General features: G+C 46.3%; 1 long non-coding RNA gene across 1 annotated transcript; it reads left to right on the top strand.

Annotated features, from left to right (window-relative positions):
- The first annotated feature begins 9,978 nt into the window (after positions 1 to 9,978).
- Positions 9,979 to 17,289, top strand: LOC139472832 (uncharacterized). Its single transcript, XR_011653901.1, has 3 exons — positions 9,979 to 10,047; positions 10,542 to 10,639; positions 16,931 to 17,289. It is a non-coding gene; the product is annotated as an uncharacterized lncRNA (long non-coding RNA).
- Positions 17,290 to 27,020: the final 9,731 nt, after the last annotated feature.

Here is a 27,020-nt window from a genome sequence, read left to right as displayed (position 1 = left end):
ACCATGGAGTGTCATAAAGACGATGCTAATAACAAGTGGAACTCCAACTTGCAGCACCAAGGATACACGGATGATATACTCAAGCAGAAAAATTAAAAGTTTAACCTTTCCACCAGATTGGCCCATGAGCCACCGCCTTCTGGGCATAAGACTCTAGGCAAATTTCATCGTTGAAAGTAGACATTTCAGATTCAACTAACATAACATTTGGCCAAGACAAATAAACAAATCATAACAACATTTGGATGAGTATTTTAGATGGTGTAACAAACTGGTGCAACATGATATTGATGCACAGGGCTCGGCATGACCAGCCGATTGATAGGACCGGGCCCATCCTACCATCCGTCTAGGTGAAGTAAGGGTCGAAGTGGTGTAATGGGCAAAGGAACGCTATTCCTGGAACCAGTGCCCTCAACCACCAGTCTCCCGTCCTCCGCCGACACAGGGACGCAACCCACGGCAAACAGGTTGCCCATTTTAGTCGCCTCATACGACCAGCAATGGGAGGCTGTGGAAATATTCTGCCCCGGTTCCACACGGGGGAAGAGCTATTAGCGCTACCCAGCACTCACCACGAGGAGGTTGCTCTTCACGAGTGCCGTCATAACTAGTAATGAAAAATTAGAGACCAACTCATTATTACAGAAAGTAATGCGTCTTACCAGGAGCTAAAAAGGATAGACTCATTATAATAAGAAATGGGGCTCCTCAAGGGGTACCCACACATTAAAAGGCCAACTCAGGGCTCGAAAAATGTCTTAAGCATAACTTGCGCAATACACTAAAGCAAATACAATCTTTTATTGAATTTGATTAGAGATGAATTGATATGACTGAAATATTTACTCGCCCGGTAGGACGAGCGTTTGTTCACTTCTTTCTCGCCCTGCACATGCTACCACTGGTCAATACGAGCGGACGAGTGGTATTACCTTGACAACTGATCTTTATATCATGATCACTAACAAACTTCTGTTCGGGCTCTACATCAAAATAACACACAATCTAGCTTTACTCTTCAAAACATTTAATGCATCGGCAATATTCACGGCAATTTCAAATTTCATCAAAATATACAGCAAACCTTTTAGATTAATACTTGACAAAACAAAACTCCAAACAAACCAATTGCCAAAACAACATTTCTCCATTTCGGATCGGGATCGAAATTATCTCTACATATTGTAATATTCGTTCATACGGAAGAAATAAAGAATATCTTCTATATTTAAGTCGATAGGCCCCTGTGGTCTAGTGGTAGAGCGTTTGCAAGGAAAGCGAAAAGTTGGGGGCTTCAATCACCGGCCGCGTCATATCAAAAATCGTTAAAAGATGGAACTTAAAATTTATCCTGCCTGGCGATCGGCATTAAGGGCCTTAAACAAGGGGATGGAGCCAGTATGCTTTGGCTGAGTGAGGGTAACTATGTTAAACTGCGACATGGTATCTCAGTGGGCTAGCACTATCAATTCGGCATTAGTTCGGACTGGTACAAGTACACACACGCAGGTATAGCCATACACACAGACACACACAAACGTGCATGCACGTGACTATATAAGTGTAATGATATTGAACGCGACGTTTAAACCACAGTTCACCTCACCCCTCTATGAATCTATCAAACTCGATTGTATAACCAATGTATCAAGATCACCACGCCCACACAACCACAACACTGTCACCATCAGCCGCCTGACCCCGCCTCCCAGCCCAACGTTTTATTCGCAACAGCAACAATGATTTATCTCCTTTTTCTTTGTTTATATGTATATTATATTAATGGCAGCTTAACTGATACATTTTCTTTTATACTCTCTCTATTCTATAATTCATAGTATTAATGTTACACATTGTTTTTACAGGTAGTATTAGTCTTTACTTTGTTTTGCTTTTGAGAGAAGGAGGCCGAGAGAGAGGGATATATTTATTATTTACGTGTCACGATATATATAATATGCACAAATTCATGGTATAAATTCATGGTATTCATGGTGATGTATAAAATAGCGCCACAGTATTATATAAATACAACCGTACAAACACTGTATAAAGGAAAACAAGATAAATAGCTGTGTGTTAAGATGTTATAATGTCCATACAGACTTATGACAAAAGAATGGTTTTTCTTATACATGAATACCAATGTCCGTGATAATATTAATACTAAACTATCATCCTGTACAATGTATTAACTTTTCACACTCGTAAAAATTGTTAAACTTCGGTACCATATTACTTGCATGTGATAAAAGTTCATCTCTGAAGTCAGAACAAAAAGGACATGAAATAGAAAAAAGTGCTTCTCATCTTCAACAGTGCGAACATTACATATGCTAAAACGATTTGTGCAAATTATATCATTTAAAAGATATGGTTGGTTGGTTTGTTGTTTTACGCGGCACTCAGCAATATTCCAGCTATATGACGGCGGTTTGTAAATAATCGAGTCTGGACCAGACAATCCAGTGATTGATATCATAAGCATCGATCCACGCAATTGGGATACGATGACATGCTTCAACCAAGTCAGCGAACATGACCACCTTTTTTATTGTGGCCTTTTACGGCAAGAATGGGATGCTGAAGATATATCAGGTGTTGAAAAATACCGTTGCCCGAGGCCATGGCCAAGTAAGGTTTAGATTTAACATACGTTTTCTAGCATGCCCGTGGACAAGTAGAACTTCCAATATGAACTGGGTCAAGATTCACGAGAACGTAATTAAGTGATCATGTTGTGATATTTCATTGGCTACTATTTAGCTGGTGTCACAGAATGGCGGTCTAAGTTGCATACAGTTGCACCAGTCAACCAATGTGATTAATACACTTCGATGTCAGGCATGAGAACTGGGCTTGTTTCATTGATAGATCGTAGTAAAACGTCCATATATGGCACCTGCTTCTTGGTAATTGAATGATGGACAGTTGACTACATTTCTTGGAATTTGTAATGCGAGGTAGGTCTAATGCTGACTTTAGAAGCTTCGCTTTGATGAAATATTTAATTTGAACACACAAGTCACGCTCGAGGCTCACGCGCTCTCGATCGCGAAAACATTGTTGACACATAAGTCAAACTATAACAAATATGACTTTTAACGATTCAAAAGTATGGCATTTAAGATACAGTGATCCCTCGCTACAACGCTACCTTCGGGGTCCAAATAATTGATGAGCGTTATAGATGATCAGCGGTTTAACCGAGGTCGAGTCGTAGGGAGTATACAAATCATTATACATGCTCTGCCTACCTAACACGATCTACGTTGCACGTTTCAGAGTATAAAACAAGATTCGAACAGAAGTTGTTTACGCTTCATTGTGTAAAAAAAGATCTATCGAGTATTAATATGCGCTTTCAAAAAAACACATCGTATCCCTTACACGCAACAGGTATCACAAACTTGGTCAACAAAAGTATGAAATTGGATGAAAAACATCACAAGACATGATGAGGTACCATTTAGAATGTATTTGCTGCTCTCCAAGGCATTGTTTTATATGCAGAGATTAAGATTACCGTGTGTATTTTCTCGTAAACTAAGCCGGAAATAGCAATCAGCTGTGCATACGTTTCCTCCCAATCTAGCGGTGATTCAGTTAAAAAGTACCCAATGATACAACTTCAAAGAATATTGATGCAATGGTCGAAAGAAATAGTATCTGAAATTATTATTTTATCAGGAATAATATATTCCAATATCGTGTTATTTTAGTTGCAGCTTCCACTAAATATGCTTAAAATTATAAGAACCATAAGCGTAGCACTTTGGTACAGGTGGTATGCAGGATATTTTTTCGTGTCAGTGTAAAACTTGAGTTTATTAAATATGTAAGTAAAGTTGGCGTAAGTAAAAGAGCCATGCGTTACCGTGCTACAACCGACTTAACGCTATACTGAGAGGCACAGTAGTAGGGGAACACTGTCTCTGATTCTCAGTTCTGTAGATGTAACATTTTACTCAATTTAATGGTTTGATTTGGGACAAGTACATTTTAAAATAGGGCAAGTAAGACTGTTGGTAATACTTGCCCTTGGACAAGTACATTTTAAAATAGGGCAAGAAAGACTGTTGGTAATACTTGCCCTTGGTCAAGTACATTTTAAAATAGGCCAAGTAAGACTGTTGGTCATACTTGCCCTTGGTCAAGTACATTTTACATAATTTTTCAACACCTGATATATTCTACCCCGGATCTTCACGGATCGTTTCACATATTTACCAATTTGGGGTACGGGAGCGAACGTTTTAACAACATGGTTTCTCCATACCACACCAGAGATGTAAACTACAGAAAATAGTTTCGTTGCCGTCATAACAGCTTCTTCAACACAATTATGCCTTGTATTTCATTTATCAGTTTCTTTGAAGTAAGGTCAATATATTTAAATCCTTGTTTCGGATACTGTTTATTTCGCATTTTGGATCATTAGTGATAGCATGACAAATATGGAACTACGATGTCAGTTGAACTAGTAGTGGCAGTAACTCTCTTGTAAACTAACAATTTTTTTCTCAAGGTGTACACAGGCCCTTGGGAGTAGTACTACACAGACAGACACACGCGCACGCACACACACACACACACACACACACACACACCGAATTATTCTTTTCAACAATTTTTCACAAGGACTTTTGTCCAACGCCTCCACACATTGACCGACATCTGCATACGTACAGAGTATTTAATGCGAAACACAATTTAGAAGAAGTAGTTTCTATGTACATGCTGTATGCTCACATTTAATAATATGCTTTAAATTCATTGACGACTTTTGACAATGCCTCCCCCCCGCCCCCTACACACACACACACACACACACACACACACACACCACCACCCCCATTCCACACACACACACAAAAACACAGAGACACACACACAATGACTGCGAAACGCTCCCATGGGCCTGGTCCCCATGACATGTGCTGTTTGTATCGAATATAGCATCACATCAGCTGTGAATCATTACAGCCACAGCGATTATACTTTTACATAACTATAAGTTCATCAACAGATTGTTTAATTACATATTGCTGCACTTACCTTGTCGTTTTGTTCAACGTCCTCTCCAGAGTGAAAACATACGGCAGGGCAGGAAAGTCTTCATAATGCACATGATATACACCCAAAAAAGCAGCGCTCACCGTAGCGTGTAAATAATATAAACATGAGAAATTGCCCATTGTAATCTCGATTTTAAATAAATTCTAAACAGCTTGTTGAAATTAAGTTAACATGCACGGGTACACACGATAAAGTTAGCGTCGTCTGCTTCGATCCATGGAGCTTGACCACCCGATCACGTGAGTCGCCTCTTACGACAAGCCTAGTCTTGGTTGATTCGTGTCATCGTTGATGCGTGTCATCGTTGATGCGTGTCATCGTATCTCAATTGCGTGGATCGATGCTCATGAAGTCAATCACTGGATTGTGTGGTCCAGACTATTTACAGAACGCCATCATATAGCTGGAATATTGCTGAGTGCGGCGTTAAACATCAAACCAACAAAACGACTTTGAGCCTTTACGCATCAATACTAGATAAAAGCGACAAAACCCTTTCCATATTCATAAGAATTCTCTGCTAAAAGCAGATTCTAGATTTGAATTCTCTTTGAGTTTGTGACGGTGTGTCTTTCTCTGAATGCTTCAAAACATACAATTTAAGACTTTGAAAAGGATAACTAAACACTATACACGACAAATTTTATATAGGGCATCCACTGAACAATGTAATAGTTAGAATCTAACTGACTTAGAACTTCGCCTACATTTTGATGGCAGTTCCCGTGACGTCATTATCAAGGTTGGTCTACGTCATTTGGCGCAATGACATCAACGAGTATGGACGTGTTCGATGAAAAGGGAACGTTTGATTTGCTTGTATTTTTGCGAATGCAGATTTTGAAGTTCCCAGTCAAACCCTGTTGACATATATTCCAACCCAAGAGCTTGTGAAAATTGAACAAAACGATGACCGTTTTATGGCGCCCTTTTCCTCTGACGACATCAAACAGGAGCAGAAAGGCGCTATTCCAAAGAAAACTAGACAGAATAACCAGTGGGCCATTAATGTTTGGAAAGACTGGGTACATTATAGAAATCAGCAAAGTACAACTCTTGTAGAGTTCGGTGTGATTCCAGAAGATATTTACGCCTTAAACAATCGAGATTTGGATTTCTGCATGCAGCGTTTCATTCTTGAAATTCGGAGGAAAGACAAGTCGCCGTATCCCCCCAACACATTGACCTAGATTGTGTCAGCAATACAGAGATATCTTCGACAGGATTGTAGCAGGCCTGATATAAACTTTTTCAAAGATGACGACCCTACGTTTTCCGACTTCCGTGAGACGTTGGACGCTCAGATGAAAACGTTAACGGCAAAAGGCGTCGGTGTGGATAAGAAACGCTGTGATCCCGTCACTGAAGACGATGAGAGTTACATGTGGGAATCTGGTGTTTTTCATTGGATATAGCGAAAGAGCTCAGTAACGCCGTATTTTTCTACAACGGAAAAGCTTTCGCTTTCCGTGGATATCAAGAACATAAAAACTGTGAAGCTGATCAGTTTGAAGTGAAACAAGATCCCGACGGAAATAAGTATGTGAAATATTTACCTCGTGTTTCAAAAAATGTGCAGGGAGGACTTAAACATCGCCATATTGACATCGAACCTATCATTCATTTTGAACAACTACAAAAACCCGAACTGTCTTGTGAAACTGTATGAAAAGTACTTGTCACTGATTCCGAGAAAAGGACCCCTGTACCGGAAACCGCTTGACCCAAAACATGGCCTCCCGAGATTCAGTGTTAGTTGTATTCCAAATAATAAACTGTCCGGGATTTACAAGAAATTCTATGACGAAGCAGGGATAAATACACATGGAAGAAATATCTCGAACCACTCCGGTCGCGTTACATGTTGTACAACATTGGATTTACAGACAAGGCCTTTACAAGCCGGAGTAAACATCGCAGTAACGCCGTGAGAATTTACCAACGTGAACAGTTTGGTATCCTACAAGATATCAGCAACAAGCTCGGTCCCCTGTGTCCTACTGAAAACTTGCAGCCAAAGCACAAAAACAACGAAACTGACACGTCCCGGAGTTTCGCCAAAAAAAAATCGATGGTCGAATCTCCATGCACTGCTAAAAACTCCGTTGAAAATACCTCTAGCATTGTTCTCTCAATTCCCGAATGTGTTAAAAGTGTGATGAGAAAAAGGTAACCATTGACATTTAAAGAAAGTAAACATGACTTTTTTTGTTCATTTATTATCAACAGGCCTACGTTGTTGTTTCTCTCATATTCGTGTTCGGGAGTCGAGTCATATGGAGTTGGATGTCAATAAACATATGAAAACATTGTTGTCGTTTTCCTTTGACCAATGAAAGCCTCATCCTAGGGCAAGTTCACTTAAAAGGGAAGTGTACACGCAGAAATAACTTTCTTTCTTTTTTGCTCAGAAAATATAACTTTCTCACAGTGAAAGTAGGAAACCAACAATAAGTTTGAAAATGCCCTTGTTATGCCTCATAGGCCTTCGTTTTCCGAGCCAAACCATTCGTGACCAACTCGTGTTATCCCGGGACAAGCCGGAAAGGGGCGAGTGGTGACGAATGGAGCCAAACAGGCCTGAGCAGAGGGTATATATCTATATTTACTGACCAATATCGAGTTCCTCATTTGTCACCACTCGCCCCTTTCAGTAACCTGCTATTCGGCTTGTCTCGGAATAACAGGAGTTGGTCACGAATGTCGAGTTCCTGTGCTTCGTAGCAGTATGGCTGCGGTCACGTGACTTTGTAGATAGTTTAAATGATCAACGTAAATAATACAACTCTTTTTCTTTCTGTGACTCTTTTAAAAAGGCATTCCGTGGCGGTATATTACATGTCAATCAGGAGTTCAATTAGGACATTTCTTCAATTCCAAATCTAGTCACACACGTTGATGCATTGGGCAGAAAACCTCCTCTGAATTTCATCAGTTTTCTGGCCGAATCCAACTACAATTTGACCACACAATGCGTCACTGAAAGCAGTCACAGAACCAAGGCCACAGAGTTCAAGTACAGGTGGTATGACGTCATCATCGCCAGTTCTGACGTCATACGTTTCAAGACGTATGTAACGTCAAAGTCCATTGGGCTATGTTTTACTACTTTCTATAGCCATATACCTACACAAATAGTATCGTGAATGTGCTTTTTTTATTGAACAAATGCTCAAACAAGGTGAGCGCCGACAACAACATGTAGATCATGCATGCACTGGCTTATTGTGTCTCTTTTATCTGTCGCAAAATCACAAGGAGATTTGAAGACATCCGCAACTCACTGCATCATTCCACAGAGTAAACTCTGCAGCAAGTCTTTTCCCAACACCAGTGGTCACGAATGGACAAGCCACAATTTGTATATTTGCGCCCATAGCCTAGCAACAATTAAATTTTCTATGTCCTATTCCTTTCGCGAACATATCACTGTGTTTTACTTAGGATATTTAGGATACAGACCTGTGAAAATCCGGTAGAGAATAGGTCAACCCATGCTTGCCCTAAAAGGCGACGATGCTGTCTTGAGAGGCGACCAACGGGATCGTGTTGTCAGGCTCGCTGACTTGGTTGATGGATGCATGCCATCGATCAAAACTGCGTGGATCGAGGCTCATGATATCAATCACTGGATTGTCTGGTCCAAACCTTCCAACATGTTGAGGTTGGTCGGTTGGTTCGTTGTTTTACGCCGCACTCAGCAATATTCCAGCTATATGACGGCGGTCTGTAAATAATCGAGTCTGGACTAGACAATCCAGTGATTAATATCATGAGCATCGATCCACGCAATTGGGATCGATGACATGCATCAACCAAGTCAGCGAGCCTGACCACCCGATCCCATTAGTCACCTTTTACGACAAACATGGGATGCTGAAGTTCTATTCTACCCCTGAATCTTCACGGGTCACACGTTGAGGTAAAATTAGTAAAATTAATAGGGTCCGCTGTCCAATAGTACCTATGTGGTAATGCCAGCTTTCCAAATCCTGAGGCAAAGGAATACAACATTGTTGGAAACTAAGCAGAAACCCTAAACTTTCAAAGATGAACTCTCATTCACTCTCAACAGTAAAACTTTTGTTGTTTTCTCATGGCCAATGACCCAAGAAATATTGTCCCGGAAGTAGTCATAACGCCACCCATTCCACTTGACGACTCCGCTTTCTTGGACCCACATGGCTATACAAAGACGACATGGCACAAAACCATGGCCCACGCACTTCCACGCACCAATCACAAACGAGTTCACGAATGGAAAAGGTGTTTGCCTCCATCACATGGTCATTGAATCTTGTGGCAGGCATCACCACACACACGCGCACTCGTTCGGTCTTGTCGCATCTCCATCGCAGGTCAGGACAGTGAGGTACATTCATCTGCAGGTTAGTTCATTCATATCTTTCACTCGACATTCTTTTTTCTTGCTCACGCCAGAGACCATATAATGGTCTCTCAGCAATGCTCATGGCAAGAGGAGGTAACTCTTCCTGCACTTATTCTCAAAGCTAGTTTACCACACCACGGAGGGTCGGTTCAAAATCCCATCTCTTAACTCCTTGATTAACGCAGAAAGCGGGAAAATCAGCGTACATCACAAACTAGGGTAAAGGTTGCGTGCGTATTTCATAAGCTCCTATTTTTAGAATTTTCTTCGAGGTTGATTTTCATTGATTAAGTCAACAGTTATTCTTGAAACTATCAATTCAGCCGAATACGCGGTTTAAAATAGGTGTATTCTCTTCTGCAATCATTTGTTATAATTTCCAGTGTGTTTTAGATTTAATTTATAAGGGACAATATTTAAAAAAATAATTAAATCGGACCCCACCCTATTTCTATTAGCGGTATGCAGTTTTTACATAACTACGCAGTTTCTTCCCTTCGGACAAACACGATGGAATTTACTACAGTATTTTTTTGACAATCTAGCTACAATCCTCGCAATTTGAAGCAGTATATGTAAGTATGTTGTAAAGGAGAATATATTTATGACATTGGGGTATTTTGTGCACTGTAAATTTCGCGATGACAATCTATGATATGTGTTTAACAACAAACTTTGTCCGGCTGAACCATTTCACTTTTTTCACATTGTCAATGTCACGTGTTTGTGACTAAAACATGTTTATTATCACTTAAGAACATAGTTTCAACGTAGTTAGGATGATCAATTATGATGTTATGTGTTACAACAAATAACTCAATTTATAAAAAATATAAAATCAGATTTTAGTACCGAAATAATGTAATTAATATTTTCATGAAATATGTTTTCACCTCAGTACACAAAATGAATTAGTTTGAATATTGCTATAGCATTGTTTTAAGAATAATGGAAGACTCTGCACACACAAGTCCACTATCCACCACTGTATGGAGCTCAGGTATGTCTGCTACACCAAAATATGATAATTCCTTACAGCTATTAATGAATGACTTGGTCGTCATTACAGGTTCTAAACACTAAATCAGAACCAGTTGGGACAGTGCGGTTTTTCAGCCTTCGGTGCAGATCGAGAGTCATCTGCAGGCTGTGATTGGATGATATTCTGTAAGATTTTTATGTCTTTTAAATGTACATCCATCCAGTAATTAAAACTGACCATATTTTTCAATATTTGGTGCTGACCTTTTCAACAAGATGACTTATGCCTTTTTTGAGCACAGCTATTTTCAAGTAGGTGACATTTGGTGCGAAACTGGGGGTGGTGTGTTCAGCTTCCTGTACTCGGAAAAGGAGCTGGCTAACCTAGCCACAATTTGTGTTTTTATTGTAGCTTAATACCAGACTGAGCATATACTCAACAACAAAAGTTCCTGTGACACCAATATTTTAGTGTACTTTTCAAACAAGTAAAGTTTGGTTTTCACTATCGTAGTACATGTTTGGAATCAACTCACAAAAACGCAACTGCTACAGAAAAGCATGCATTTCATGAAAAAGTTGACTTTTATGCAAGCCCCATGCATTTCACTGCCCAAGAATGGGTACATAAACATGTGCGTTAACGGGATTCCATATGCATTTAAACGTTTAGCATCGTGCTGACAACAACCACTCAATTACGCAATTATTCAACATTACGAAATGCCCAACTGTTTGAAAATGAGCGTCTGCGAGCCATTGCTATGCTTGTAGAGGATCGAGTCAACGTGATGTTGCAAGATCAATTTATTGTCCACAGAAACACCATTTGGTGTTTATTGCAACGTTGGCAACATACAAATGCAGTCAGAGACCATCCTCAGAGTGGCAGGCCACGTGTAACCAATAATCAAAAAGACCACTGGATTCGAACAACATACCTACGAAATCGATTCCAGCCAGCCACAGTGACTGCAGGAAGCATTCCTGGCCTTGGACGAATATCTTCACAAACCGTACGTCGTTGCCTCAGATGTGCAGGGATTGTCGCCAGAAGACCCGCCAGTCCTCACATTTTGACAGGAAACCACCGTCAAGTACGACTACAGTGGTGCAGACAGCGTCTACGCTGGACGGCCATGCAGTGGGGACAAGTTCTATTCACTGACTGTCATGGCCCAGGCATTACCTTTCAACATGACAACTCCCAGCCTCATATTGCTCGACTTGTTCAGGATTCTCTTCAACAAAACAACCTGAATGTCATCCCCTGGCTGGCCTTCTCCCCTGATCTCTCACCAATCGAGCACATGTGAGATGAGATGGATCTGCGCCTTCGACGTCAACCACTTGTTCCACAGACACTCCAGGAACTTTGAAACATGCTCCAGCAGATATGGACAGATATCCCACAGGACTTTGTGCGACGCCTGGTCCATTCAATGAGACGAAGATGTGTTGCTTGCGTCGCAACCAGAGGTGGACACACACCCTATTGAATTGTAAATTGACATTTTGGCATGTTCATGTTTTTTTTAATGAAATCACATATTTTCTGAAGTCAGTATGACAAATTAAACCATTTGAACACTAAAAGGAGTGTTTTATCTGTTGTAAACCGAAATTGGTTCAGATTTGGTAAAAAACATAACTTTGTATTAAATCTTATTCAATATCACAGGAACTTTTGTTGTTCAGTATAATATGTGGGGAGTTGTCATGACTGCTAATTTTAAAAGGCTAATAATGCCAATAACTTTGTTATATCTGTCAGTTCGTTATAATAAGCGTGTTCGTCATAAACCTAGTTTACTGTATTGCAATACGGTCGTCAGCAAGACACATATTGCAATACAATCCTTGTGTATCCATATTTTCCCATACAGCCGCAGAAGAATTAATATCATATTATATAAATCTACTATCTTGAGGCATTTGGATGGACTGGGTTCCTATCTAAACCATGTAAACAGCACACACTTCACACTGTTGACATTACATTCCATATTGATGACGTAATATGTAGTCTCGTTTATCCATACTACCCGTCTTGCAGTCTGAAGTCTGAAGTCTGGATTATTGCATGAAGAAGTACAAATGTATATAATTTGGACACCAATACATCTTGCAGTATGTATGGAAATACAGCTCTCCATTTTGTGATATGTTGCAATACAGTGTTTATGCCACTACGCCAACCCTACTGTAAAACCCTGAAAATGGAACATATTTGACATGCGAACATTCTTGTTGTTTTTAGATCTTGGTTCTGAAGGTTAAAGCTTCCAACACCAATAGTAACAAAAGCACTGTGTTAATATGACACAAATGCACTCATCAAGTTGTTGTTGGCAGTGAGGGCACGGGGGGCCCAGTCGTCTAAGGCGCCTCAATTCGCTGTGTAGAGTTGCGTCCCTTGGACAAGCCAGAAACCTATGATTGTACGTTCGAATCCCGGTTCGCCCCAATTATGTTTCTAGGTTTGTCAGCACCATACCCGTGCTCGTAGGTTTCACCGAAGTGGTTGACATCTAAGACCTGCATCACTTCGGGTTTTCCTCCCACAATAAGCTGACATGCCATGATATAACTGAAATACTGTTCAAAGCGGCGTTACTCACTCACTCACTCACTTGTCGGCAGTGTGAAGGCCCCAACATGATAATGTGTGTAGTATGTGCAAGTGACCTTCGATGTACATTTAATGGGAAGCTTGTGGGTGATACATACAATGCATACATTTCAAGGTGTAATATGCAATTCACGTGTCACATTTACCAGGAGTTGCTGTCATAGCTCGTCACATTACGCGTTTGCAATAACATTGCTGCCACAACATACTGACTGCCTCCTGTGTTGAACACAGAATCTCCATAGAGAGGGGAGATATTGCTGTATTTGAGCACAGAAATAGACTCTCTTTGTCTTGGAGATCATCCTGCTCTAATTATGAACACTGTCATATAAGCTGAAGGACTTTCGGATGCCATTATGAATTCATGAAATCAAAACCTGAGAATCAAACCATTGAATTGTTAAAGGTGAAAATTGAAACAGCTTGGACGTTGACACCTGTGGAGATCCCGGTTACTATAGGTCTTCAGCAGCCTGGCTTGTCGTAAGAGCCAACAGGATCGGGTGGTCAGGCTCACTGAGCGTAGAATGAAGCTCATGATGTTAATCACTGGATTGTCTGGTTCTGGCCTCGATTATTTACAGACTGCCTTCATATAGTCGGAATATTGCTGAGTGCGGCGTTAAAAAACCTTCTTCACAGATTCTATTGAAATTTATGGTAGTGTGTACAAAACTCTGCACAGGGCTTGTAGTGGGTTTCTTTATGAGTTGCGAAAAAGTGGCATGTTTTTAATTATTGTGGAAGGGTGTTGACATTCCAGCAGGGTGTTTTTCCCATTGTGCATCATGTTTACTGTCATACATCGAGGGGGCGAATGTTGAGAATAGGGGTAGTGGTACTACAGCAAGTTTTAATCTACAAGACAAGATGTGTGTCTCTTCACTTCCGTTTCTTCAGTCTTCTTTGAGCTTGTACACTGGTGTTTTCTGTTGATTAAGACATTTGTTACTGACTCTGAAGGCCAGGGTTTGTCTCCATAAAAACGTACATACATCTGTTCCTGTCTGTTGTCAATGGACAGGAACAGATGTCCATGATGGTACAGAGTCTGACACTGGACAGGAACAGATGTCCATGATGGTACAGAGTCTGACAACAGGCAGAAACAGATGTCCATGATGGTAAGACTCTGTACCATCAAGGACATCTGTTCCTGTCTGTTGTCAGACTCTGTACCATCAAGGACATCTGTTCCTGTCTGTTGTAAGACTCTGTACCATCATGGACATCTATTCCTGTCCGTTGTCAGACTCTGTACCATCATGGACATCTGTTCCTGCCTGTTGTCAGACTCTGTACTGTCTGGGAGGCCATGCTCTGTTGCTGCTAGCTGTGTGAAGAGGTATTGCGGACATCTTTTTGAGGTTTTTGTTTTGTCTGAGTTACGATAAGATAATTTGTTATGATTTAAGTTCACATCAGTGCACTTGGAAGTACAGATGTTTGTGACAGATTTGTTGACATGGTGCTCAGACATGTACATTTAACAAAATAACTGACTAGGAAAGGCCGACCATTTGTTTGGAATTGATGACATTTCAAAATGGTTCTCAGGAATCTACTCTGTCTTCATTGTTTCTACAGCTTCTTAAGTGCCACTGAAAGACATTTCTCAGATCTCATTATTGTGAAGTATTGCATGTCTGGCATATACCCAGTAATGATGTCAATATTTAACGAGGTGTACATTTGACCCCATTTTTAGCATTACGGCTATGGTAGCCTTTTTGTAAACCTATTCTCAGCCAATTATTTAGTTTCCGATGAATTGATCATTAGTTTTCTAAATGTTCCAGAAAAAATGTAATGTGAGCTACATGTTGTTATCTTAAAACTTAAAACTACAGAAAGAAAACCTCTTGATTCCATCACCTCAAAAAACATTACTTCTAAAATCTTCATAACAATTTTTGGGGGGGCAGCTTGTCACAACATAGGACACATTTTATAAAGGGGACATGTTTTCTTTGTTTGTTTGTTTTTTAACGCCGCACTCAGCAGTATTCCAGCTTAATGATGGCAGTCTGTAAATAATCGAGTTTGGGCTGGACAATCCAGTGATTCACATCATGAGCATCGATCCACGCAATTGGTATATGTTGATATACATCAACTAAGTCAGCGAGCCTGACTACCCGATTCCGTTAGTCGCCTCTTACGACAAGCATAGTCGCCTTTTACAGCAAGCATGGGTTGCTGAAGACCTAGTCTACACCGGATCTTGAGGGTAATTGTGAGCCATGTAATGAGTTGTAAGGAACATATCAGCTAGCACTATCAACTGACAGACCAGTCACCTGCAGTGTCTGCCCAGCCTGGTGACAGACCTCTTTACGCTGGTAATGATATCTGTATTTGAATGTTAGTGGCATTTGATTTAAGGAAATGTGACTTTCAAAGTTAATGGATATTTTGTCAAGAGTTCTCAGCAATTAATTAGGAAGGGGAATTAACAATTTGTATCATATTTAATATGTGATAAATATCATATATGATATTCATATTAAGTTATGTTCAAGACTGGGAATAATTGATTTAAATCTGGAACAGTGTTCCTTTACAAGATGGGCAGTCGGGTAGCCGTGGTTAAAGCGTTTGCCCGTCATGCTGAAGACCAAGGTTCGATTCCCGACATGGGTTCAATGTGTGAAGCCCATTTCTGCTGTCCCCCTCCGTGATATTGCTGAAATATTGCTAAAAGCGGGGTAAAAGCATACTCACTCACTCACATTTACAAGACTCTGAGGTTCAAACTTTGCTCATATTGATTGCGGCAACACGCAACACCATATCCAAGCTTAATTAGAAGAATATTGGGGGTTTAAATCCAAGATATGACCAGTTTGTAGGGGTGTTGCAGTACAGGCGTTACACGATGTGATACATATCTTGATACAGAAGCCACCATGTGATTTGTATCTCAATACTGTATCTATGACATTTTTTGAGGAAATCCCAGTCATAAGACTGAGAATAGAGTCCATAGAAGGAACACTGACTAATTCCCATCAAACATGACAATGAGTCAAGCCAACCATTCTGTACGAGAAAATGATGAGAAACAAACAGTTGATGTATTTTATTATGCCAGGCAGCAAGGAAAAGCTGAGCAGTCTGGTTATTGGGCCGGTTTCGTATCCAAAGGACGGCCAAGAAAGTTATGAGGAATTTAAAAAATAGTTTGTACTTGCTTATTCATATGGATGAGAGATCATCATGGACAATGGATACGGGGTTAAATGGGAATCGATGCCAAATTAAATGTATTGGGTATCGTATCGTGCAAAGTTTGCTGACGATGCGCCTGTGTACCGATGAATTGCAACAACACTACCAGTTTTGGCATGCTCTTTGTTGAGTAAAACATGACTGGCACATGTGTAAGGCAGGTAAAGGTTAGACTTGGCATAGTCTGCTTATGAATTAAGTTTCAGCCATGGTAATCTTGTTAATGAAATGTAGTTTTTCTCAAGATTAATTTGTGTTTTGCTGACTACACAATTTCAGTGTGGTCCTGTGTTCCCCATTGTAGTATTGTTCAGGTTAAGAGGGTCATGGCCTGGGGCCATCTACACTACAAATGTTTGGCAGCAGGCAGATATTTCCAAGTTGGAATAGTCACTGTTTCAAACCTGTGTGACTTTCATTGTCCTCTATTCATGTGTGTCCAGAAAAGTGGGCAAGTCTAGATTACTGCAATATCAGGAAATGAAGAGTCTCTGGGCTCCTTTTTTATTATTTCTTAATTAAGATGATTTACCAACAATTTTTCTGTAAGATAAGTTCATTTCAGAGACTGGTCTAGGTCCTCTAGTCATGTGATGTTTTGGTATTTTCAGATGGTATTCAGAAATGCCTCCAAGGAATGGGTGCTGTTGCCAGGCTATGCCAAATGAACATTTCTTGTCCGACAAGGGGAGGCATCGCCAGGTAAACATGGCTTATGTCACAGTTGACCATTGGACAGTGATGAATATGGTCATCGATGAAGACAGATGTGATGCTTATTGTAGGCCTGGATGATTGTTTGAAAAGTTTAGTGTGAACCTAAAGAAATAATCCAAAAGCAAAGTTTTTGTAAAGACTTGTTTTCGCCACATACCTCTACCTCTACCTCGAAAATGTTTGTGAAGATAGTCTAAACGAGTTGTTTAGATGAGCTGTCAGTGTATTTAATTACTGATATCTGGGACTCTGGCGAAAGGATTACGTACCATAAAATGAAACAACTCAGATTGAATAAAATGATTATTCTGAAAGCCTCTGATGCAAGTTATTTAAGTGGTTTAAACCATTCAACCTGTCTCTATTCTTTAAGTAAAAAATAGAAATAATAAAAAGATTATTTTTGATTCATATATGGATATTGTAACAAACAATCATGAACTTTCCCAATGTAGTGTGAATGATCCTCTGTAGTACGAATGATCCTCTGTAGTCTGAATGATCCTCTGTGGTGTGAATGATCCTCTGTATTGTGAATGATCCTCTGTGGTGTGCATGATCCTCTGTAATGTGCATGATCCGCTGTGGTCTGAATGATCCTCTGTGGTGTGAATGATCTTCTGTGGTGTGAATGATCCTCAGTATTGTGAATGATCCTCTGTAGTGTGAATGATCCTTTGTGGTCTGAATGATCCTATATGGTGTGAAAGACCCTCACAAGTGTGAATGATCCTATGTAGTGTGCATGATCCTCTGTGGTCTGAATGACCCACTGTGGTGTCAATGATCCTCTGTAGTTTGAATCATCCTCTGTAGTGTGAATGATCCTCTGTGGTGTGAATTATCATATGTGGTGTGGAAGATCACTCTCGATCACTGACCAACCACTCCCAATCACTGACTCACCACTCTCGATCACTGACCCACCACTCCCCATCACTGACTCACCACTTCCCATCACTGACCCACCACTTCCCATCACTGAAACACCACTTCCCATCACTGACCCACCCCTCCCCATGACTGGGCCACACCTTCATGACTGACCCACCACTCCCCATCACTGGCCCACCCCTCCCCATAACTGACCCACCACTCCCCATCACAGGGGCTACCACTCCCAATGAAAACTGACTCACCACTCCCAATCACTGACCCGACTGTCCCCATCACTGACCCACCGCTCCTTATCACTGGCCCACCACTCCTCATCCCTGACCCTCCACTGACCCACCACTAGCCATCACTGACCCATCACGCCCAATCACTGACCCACCACTCCCCATCACTGACCCACCACACCCAATCACTGACCCATCACTCCCCATCACTGACCCACCACTCTCCATCACTGACCCACCACTCCCCTTCACTGACCCACCACTTCCCATCACTGACCCACCACTCCCCTTCACTGACCCACAACGCTCAATCACTGACCCACCACAAACCTTCACTGACCCACAACGCCCAATCACTGACCCATCACTCCTCATCACTGACCGTACTACTCCCCATCACTGACCCACCACTCCCCATCACTGACCCACCACTCCCAATCAGTGACCCACCACTTCCCGTCACTGACCCACCACTCCCCATCACTGACCCGCCACTCCCCATCACTGACCCACAACGCCCAATCACTGACCCATCACTCCTCATCACTGACCCACCACTCTCCATCACTGACCCACCACTCCCCATCACTGACCCACAACGCCCAATCACTGACCCACCACGCCCAATCACTGACCCATCACTCCCCATCACTGACCCACCACTCTCCATCACTGACCCACCACTTCCAATCACTGACCCATCACTCCCCATCACTGACTCACCACTCTCCATCACTGACCCACCACGCCCACTTACTCCCCATCACTGACCCACCACGCCCAATCACTGACCCATCAATCCCCATCACTGACCAACCACTCTCCATCACTGACCCACCACTCTCCATCACTGACCCACCACTCCCAATCACTGACCCACCACTTCCCATCACTGACCGTACCACACCCCATCACTGACCCACCACTTCCCATCACTGACCCACCACTCCCCATCACTGACCCACCACTCCCCTTCACTGACCCACCACTATCGATCAGTGACCCACCACTTCCCATCACTGACCCACCACTCCCCATCACTGACCCACCACTCCCCTTCACTGACCCACCACTCCCCTTCACTGACCCACCACTTCCCATCACTGACCCACCACTTCCCATCACTGACCCACCACTATCCATCACTGACCCACCACTCCCCTTCACTGACCCACCACTTCCCATCACTGACCCACCACTCCCCTTCACTGACCCACAACGCTCAATCACTGACCCACCACAAACCTTCACTGACCCACCACTTCCCATCACTGACCCACCACACTCCATCACTGACCCACCACTCCCCATGACTGACTCACCACTCCCCATCACTGACCCACCACAAACCTTCACTGACCCACCACTTCCCATCACTGACCCACCACACTCCATCACTGACCCACCACTCCCCATGACTGACTCACCACTCCCCATCACTGACCCACCACTCCCCTTTACTGACCCACCACTTCCAATCACTGACCCACCACTTCCCATCACTGACCCACCTCTCCCCATCACTGACCCACCTCTCCCCGTCACTGACCCACCACTCCCTATCACTGACCCATCACTCCCCATCACTGACCAACCACTCTCCATCAGTGACCCACCGCTTCCATCACTTACCCACCACTCCCCATCACTGACCCATCACTCCCCATCACTGGCCCACCACTCCACATGACTGACTCACCACTCCCCATCACTGACCCGACTGTCCCCATCACTGACCCACCACTCCACATCACTGACCAACCACTCCCTTATCACTAGCCCACCACTCCCCATCCCTGACCCTCCACTGACCCACCACTCCCCATCACAGACCAACCACGCCCAATCACTGACCAACCACTCCCCATCACTGACCCACTACTCTCCATCACTGACCCACCACGCCCAATCACTCCCCATCACTGACCCACCACGCCCAATCACTGACCCATCACTCCCCATCACTGACCCACCACTCTCCATCACTGACCCACCACGCCCAATTACTCCCCATCACTGACCCACCACGCCCAATCACTGACCCATCAATCCCCATCAATGACCAACCACTCTCCATCACTGACCCACCACACTCCATCAGTGACCCACCACTCCCAATCACTGACCGTACCACTCCCCGTCACTGACCCACCACTCCCTATCACTGGCCCATCACTCCCCATCACTGACCAACCACTCTCCATCAGTGACCCACCGCTTCCCATCACTTACCCACCACTCCCCATTACTGACCCATCACTCCCCATCACTGGCCCACCACTCCACATGACTGACTCACCACTCCCCATCACTGACCCGACTGTGCCCATCACTGACCCACCACTCCACATCACTGACCAACCACTCCCTTATCACTAGCCCACCACTCCCCATCCCTGACCCTCCACTGACCCACAACTCCCCATCACAGACCAACCACGCCCAATCACTGACCAACCACTCCCCATCACTGACCCACCACACCCAATCACTGACCCACCACGCCCAATCACTCCCCATCACTGACCCACCACGCCCAATCACTGACCCATCACTCCCCATCACTGACCCACAACTCTCCATCACTGATCCACCACGCCCAATTACTCCCCATCACTGACCCACCACGCCCAATCACTGACCCATCAATCCCAATCACTGACCCACTACTCTCCATCTCTTACCCACCACTCCCCATCACTGACCCACCACTCCCCATCACTGACCCACAACTCCCCATCACTGACCCACCGCTCCCCATCACTGACCCACCGCTCCCCATCACTGACCCACAACGCCCAATCACTGACCCATCACTGACCCACCACTCCCCTTCACTGACCCACCACTTCCCATCACTGACCCACCACTCCCCATCACTGACCAACCACTCCCCATCACTGACCCACCACTCCCCTTCACTGACCCACCACTTCCCATCACTGACCCACCACTTCCCATTACTGACTCACCACTCCCCATCACTGACCCACCACTATCCATCACTGACCCACCACTCCCCTTCACTGACCCACCATTCCCCATCACTGACCCACCACTCCCCATCACTGACCCACCGCAAACCTTCACTGACCCACCACTTCCCATCACTGACCCACCACTCCCAATCAGTGACCCACCACTCCCCATCACTGACCAACTACTCTCCATCTCTTACCCACCACTCCCCATCTATGACCCACCACTCCCCATCACTGACCCACAACTCCCCATCACTGACCCACCGCTCCCCATCACTGACCCACCGCTCCCCATCACTGACCCACAACGCCCAATCACTGACCCATCACTGACCCACCACTCTCCATCTCTGACCCACCACTCCCCATCACTGACCAACCACTCCCCATCTCTGACCCACCACTCCCCATCACTGACCCACAACTACGCATCACTGACCCACCGCTCCCCATCACTGACCCACAACGCTCAATCACTGACCCACCACAAACCTTCACTGACCCACCAGTTCCCATCACTGACCCACCACTTCCCATCACTGACCCACCACTCCCCATCACTGACCCACCACTCCCCATCACTGACCCACAACGCTCAATCACTGACCCACCACAAACCTTCACTGACCCACCAGTTCCCATCACTGACCCACCACACTCCATCACTGACCCACCACTCCCCATGACTGACTCACCACTCCCCATCACTGACCCGACTGTCCCCATCACTGACCCACCACTCCCCATCACTGACCCACAACTCCCCATCACTGACCCACCACTTCCCATCACTGACCCACAACACCCAATCACTAAACCATCACTCCCCATCACTGACCCACCACTCCCCTTCACTGACCCACCACTTCCCATCACTGACCCACCACTTCCCATTACTGACTCACCACTCCCCATCACTGACCCACCACTATCCATCACTGACCCACCACTCCCCTTCACTGACCCACCATTCCCCATCACTGACCCACCACTCCCCATCACTGACCCACCGCAAACCTTCACTGACCCACCACTTCCCATCACTGACCCACCACTCCCAATCAGTGACCCACCACTCCCCATCACTGACCACCTACTCTCCATCTCTTACCCACCACTCCCCATCTATGACCCACCACTCCCCATCACTGACCCATAACTCCCCATCACTGACCCACCGCTCCCCATCACTGACCCACCGCTCCCCATCACTGACCCACAACGCCCAATCACTCACCCATCACTGACCCACCACTCTCCATCTCTGACCTACCACTCCCCATCACTGACCAACCACTCCCCATCTCTGACCCACCACTCCCCATCACTGACCCACAACTACGCATCACTGACCCACCGCTCCCCATCACTGACCCACCGCTCCCAATCACTGACCCACAACGCCCAATTACTGACTGATCCATCACTCCCTATCACTGACCCACCACGCCCAATCACTCCCAATCACTGACCCACCACGCCCAATCACTGACCCATCACTCCCCATCACTGACCCACCACTCCCAATCACTGACCGTACCACTCCCCATCACTGACCCACCAGTCCCCATCACTGACCCACAACGCCCAATCACTGACCCATCACTCCCCATCACTGACCCACCACTCTCCATCACTGACCCACCACGCCCAATTACTCCCCATCACTGACCCACCACTCCCCATCACTGACCCACCACTCCCCATCAGTGACCCACCACTTCCCATCACTCACCCATCACTCCCAATCACTGACCCACCACTCCCCATCACTGACCCACAACGCCAAATCACTGACCCATCACTCCTCATCACTGACCCACTACTCTCCATCACTGACCAACCACTCCCCATCACTGACCCACAACGCCCAATCACTGACCCATCACTCCTCATCACTGACCCACCACTCCCCATCACTGACCCACCACTCCCCATCAGTGACCCACCACTTCCCATCACTGACCCACCACTCCCCATCACTGACCCACCACTCCCCATCACTGTCCCACCACGCCCAATCACTGACCCATCACTCCCCATCACTGACCCACCACTCCCCATCACTGACCCACAACGCCCAATCACTGACCCACCACTCCTCATCACTGACCCACCACTCTCCATCACAGACCCACCACTCCCCTTCACTGGCCCACCACTCCCCATCCCTGACCCTCCACTGACCCACCACTCCCCATCACAGACCAACCACGCCCAATCACTGACCCACCACTCCCCATGACTGACCCACCACGCCCAATCACTCCCCATCACTGACCCACCACGCCCAATCACTGACCCATCACTCCCCATCACTGACCCACCACTCCCCATCACTGACCCACAACGCCCAATCACTGACCCATCACTCCTCATCACTGACCCACCACTCTCCATCACAGACCCACCACTCCCCTTCACTGGCCAACCACTCCCCATCAGTGACCCACAACGCTCAACCACAGACCCATCACTCCCCATCACTGACCCACCACTATCCATCACTGACCCACCACTCCCCTTCACTGACCCACCACTCCCCATCACTGACCCACCACTCCCCATCACTGACCCACCACAAACCTTCACTGACCCACCACTTCCAATCACTGACCCACCACTCCCCATCAATGACCAACCACTCCCCATCACTGACCCACCACTCTCCATCTCTGACCCACCACTCCCCATCACTGACCCACCACTCCCCATCACTGACCCACCGCTACCCATCACTGACCCACCCCTCCCCATCACTGACCCACAGCGCCCAATCACTGACCCATCACTGACCCACCACTCTCCATCTCTGACCCACTACTCCCCATCACTGATCAACCACTCCCCACCACTGACCCACAACTCCCCATCACTGACCCACAAATTCCCAATCACTGACCCACAACGCCCAATCACTGACCCACCACTCCCCATGACTGACCCACCACACCCAATCACTGACCCATCATTCCCTATCACTGACCCACCACGCCCAATCACTCCCCATCACTGACCCACCACGCCCAATCACTGACCCATCACTCCCCATCACTGACCCACCACTCTCCATCACTGACCCACCACGCCCAATCACTCCCCATCACTGACCACGCCCAATCACTGACCCATCAATCCCCATCAATGATCAACCACTCTCCATCACTGACCCACCACTCTCCATCAGTGACCCACCACTCCCAATCACTGACCGTACTACTCCCCATCACTGACCCACCACTCCCCATCACTGACCCACCACTCCCAATCAGTGACCCACCACTTCCCGTCACTGACCCACCACTCCCCATCACTGACCCGCCACTCCCCATCACTGACCCACAACGCCCAATCACTGACCCATCACTCCTCATCACTGACCCACCACTCTCCATCACTGACCCACCACTCCCCATCACTGACCCACAACGCCCAATCACTGACCCATCACTCCTCATCACTGACCCACCACTCCCCATCACTGACCCACCACTCCCCATCAGTGACCCACCACTTCCCATCACTGACCCACCACTCCCCATCACTGACCCACCACTCCCCATCACTGACCCACCACGCCCAATCACTGACCCATCACTCCCCATCACTGACCCACCACTCCCCATCACTGACCCACAACGCCCAATCACTGACCCATCACTCCTCATCACTGACCCACCACTCTCCATCACAGACCCACCACTCCCCTTCACTGACCAACCACTCCCCATCAGTGACTCACAACGCTCAACCACAGACCCATCACTCCCCATCACTGACCCACCACTATCCATCACTGACCCACCACTCCCCTTCACTGACCCACCACTCCCCATCACTGACCCACCACTCCACATCACTGACCCACCACAAACCTTCACTGACCCACCACTTCCAATCACTGACCCACAACGCCCAATCACTGAACCACCACTCCCCATCACTGACCCACCACTCCCTATCACTGACCCACCACTTCCCATCACTCCCCATCACTGACCCACCTCTCCCCCTCACTGACCCATCACAGCCCGTCACTGACCCACCACTCCCTAGCACTGGCCCACCACTCCCCATCACTAACTCACCACTCCCCATCAGTGACCCATCACTCCCCATCAGTGACCAACCACTCTCCATCAGTGACCAACCCCTTTCCATCACTTACCCACCCCTCCCCATGACTGACCCACCACTCCCCATCACTGGCCCACCACTCCCCATCACTGACTCACCACTCCTTATCACCGACCCACCCCTCCCCATGACTGACCCACCCCTCCCCATGACTGGCCCACCCCTCCCCATCACTGACCCACCCCTCCCCATGACTGACCCACCACTCCCCATCACTGGCCCACCCCTCCCCATGACTGACCCACCACTCCCCATCACTGGGGCTACCACTCCCAATGACTGACACACCACTTCCCATCACTGACCCGACTGTCCCCATCACTGACCCACCACTCCCCTTCACTGGCCCACCACTCCTCATCCCTGACCCTCCACTGACCCACCACTCCCCATCACTGACCCATCACGCCAAATCACTGGCCCACCATTCCCAATCACTGACCCACCACACCCAATCACTGACCCATCACTCCCCATCATTGACCCACCACGCCCAATCACTCCCCATCACTGACCCACCACGCCCAATCACTGACCCATCAATCCCCATCAATGACCAACCACTCTCCATCACTGACCCACCACTCTCCATCAGTGACCCACCACTGCCAATCACTGACCGTACTACTCCCCATCACTGACCCACCACTCCCCATCACTGACCCACCACTCCCCATCACTGACCCACCACTTCCCATCACTGACCCACCACTCCCCATCACTGACCCGCCACTCCCCATCACTGACCCACAACGCCCAATCACTGACCCATCACTCCTCATCACTGACCCACCACTCTCCATCACTGACCCACCACTCCCCATCACTGACCCACAACGCCCAATCACTGACCCATCACTCCTCATCACTGACCCACCACTCCCCATCACTGACCCACCGCTCCCCATCAGTGACCCACCACTTCCCATCACTGACCCACCACTCCCCATCACTGACCCACCACTCCCCATCACTGACCCACCACGCCCAATCACTGACCCATCACTCCCCATCACTGACCCACAACGCCCAATCACTGACCCATCACTCCTCATCACTGACCCACCACTCTCCATCACAGACCCACCACTCCCCTTCACTGACCAACCACTCCCAATCAGTGACGCACAACGCTCAACCACAGACCCATCACTCCCCATCACTGACCCACCACTATCCATCACTGACCCACCACTCCCCTTCACTGACCCACCACTCCCCATCACTGACCCACCACTCCACATCACTGACCCACCACAAACCTTCACTGACCCACCACTTCCAATCACTGACCCACAACGCCCAATCACTGAACCACCACTCCCCATCACTGACCCACCACTCCCTATCACTGACCCACCACTTCCCATCACTCCCCATCACTGACCCACCTCTCCCCCTCACTGACCCATCACAGCCCGTCACTGACCTACCACTCCCTATCACTGGCCCACCACTCCCCATCACTAACTCACCACTCCCCATCAGTGACCCATCACTCCCCATCACTGACCAACCACTCTCCATCAGTGACCAACCGCTTTCCATCACTTACCCACCCCTCCCCATGACTGACCCACCACTCCCCATCACTGGCCCACCACTCCCCATCACTGACTCACCACTCCCCATCACTGACCCATCACTCCCCATCACTGACCAACCACTCCCCATCACTGGCCCACCACTCCCCATCACTGACTCACCACTTCCTATCACTGACCCACCTCTCCCCATCACTGACC

Source organism: Haliotis cracherodii, unplaced genomic scaffold (genome assembly GCF_022045235.1).
Source record: "Haliotis cracherodii isolate W230 unplaced genomic scaffold, xgHalCrac1.p SCAF_25, whole genome shotgun sequence".
Classification (NCBI taxonomy): Eukaryota; Metazoa; Mollusca; class Gastropoda; order Lepetellida; family Haliotidae; genus Haliotis; species Haliotis cracherodii.
The sequence above is the reverse complement of the archived record's forward strand: the minus strand, read 5'-3'. Positions and strand labels throughout refer to the sequence as shown.